This window comes from Acanthisitta chloris, unplaced genomic scaffold (assembly GCF_000695815.1).
Source record: "Acanthisitta chloris isolate BGI_N310 unplaced genomic scaffold, ASM69581v1 scaffold30075, whole genome shotgun sequence".
Lineage (NCBI taxonomy): Eukaryota > Metazoa > Chordata > Aves > Passeriformes > Acanthisittidae > Acanthisitta > Acanthisitta chloris.
In genome coordinates this window covers 1-1882 of record NW_008673644.1, presented here as the reverse complement: position 1 = coordinate 1882, position 1882 = coordinate 1, and positions in this window count along the sequence as shown.

The following is a 1882-nucleotide window of genomic DNA, read 5'->3' as shown; positions in this document are numbered from 1 at the left end:
AAAAAACTAATTGTGTCCTATTTAACAGTATCTTCAATTCCAGCTCTGTCCTGAGATCCTTTTTCCTGTATTTAACCCATACCTGGGATCCTTTTGCCCATATTTCACCCAGACCTCCCCATCCCAGGTGTATCAGAAAAAGTCATCCTAAATCCTGCCACTGGAAGGTGTCTGTAGCTGCTCACTGCTCACTACCACACTCTCTGCTATGTGATTCCAACCAGGAGGAGCTACACACAACAGTTCTTGGTACTGAACATGCTGCCCAAGTTCCCAGGCCTTTCCAGGTTTATTTTGGATGACACCCAAGCACAAAGGCCTGAAAAGAAAAACCTGGAGAATGAGTCATTAAATGCAGAGTTCCCAGGAGAGAAGGTGACCAAACCCCAGAAGATGCCACAGGAAGGACGGAAGTGGAAGTGACCCGAGAGGGCCAAGCCAAGGAACTGAGGCAGTTTAACAAAGATATTTTGAGGAGAAATGTTCGTTTTCCACCTTTTCCTCTGTGCTAAATTAAAAAAAACACAAGACCTTACAGGAGAATACCTTGGGAGGCTGGAGATGGGCTGGAATGTGAGTCAGTGCTGCTGTGGCCACAGCTCAGGCCTAAAGACAAGGCTGACCCAGAGGTTGGACCAACAGAACGTGGGGCTGTGGCACACCAGTGATTAGTATTTTGGCTCCTGCCATCCAAACCTTTCCTCCCAAGCTCTGTCACAGTCTTATCCTCAACTTTTATCCCATGTTTTCATAGTATCCTTTACTCAGCACCTAAAGCCATGAGACTGCAGTGTTGTAGAAACATTGAGGGCAGGATCTCTCCTCTCTCTTCTTTGACCATCAAGGCAGTAAATCCCTTCTCTCCCCCGCATGAAATGACCTACATCCCTTTATCCCTGCCAAACTCCTGGAGAGCAAGATGACTTTCCCTCATTTTTCACCTGCCTCCAAAAGTGAGTTAAATCACCATTAAGAAATGGAGCTTCAGGTGCCAACTGTGCAGGTCTCTGTGCCAGCTGTGCCTTTGAAGAGCAAACCCTCTCCAGCAGTAACCTCTCCAACATTCCAACTGCAGTATCCTTGAAGTCCTGACCTCATAAATCCTAGCACAGCTCCCATGAGCTCAGGAGAAATGCAAACAGCCTCCAAATAAAATGTGACAAACACCCATTAATCCAAAGTGACAGCAACAGCCCTTGATATTCTGACTAAAAAAAAAGGCTCTAATGGAAGTTCAATGCGTATTTTCTGCTCCAAAGGAAAAGCTTTTTGCTGGAGCACCTGATATTATTCCTGTTTTTACACCCAGAGTGTTCTGCTACAATCCCTGAAGGCTCTGGAGCTTCAGACTTCACCCCAGATTCTTTCCCCCATGCCTTTAATCCAGGGGGATGAACACCCCAATGCCATGTCCACTCCACAGGACAATTTTCCAGCCCAGAGGACAACAATCCTCTGCTACAATGTGGTTTTTTTCCCATGATGACTGGGAGAGACAGCAATGGATTTATTTGTGAGCCCTTCCATGCTCACTCATTCCACACGCTGCCATGCCAGGACACACAAAGTCAGAGCTTGTTTCTGCCTGGAAAAGAGGCTGGAAATCGCTCAGGCTGGATGTAAAGTGCAAATTCAATAGCACAAGGAATGTGAAGAGTCTGGAATCTGCTTTTATCCTGAACTTAAAGAAAAATAGGAGAAACAGTCACTATAGAATTAGAACTTTGTTAAAAAGAGCTTGGAATACTTGGAATACCTTGTAATCCTGGATACAATGGAGTTGCTCAGCAACCAGGACATTTGGGTGCCTGTCAGGGCTCTCCCAGGATCTCCTCACACCTCAGGACAGGTGTCTCCTGGGCAAGGTGACCTGGTTGTGCTC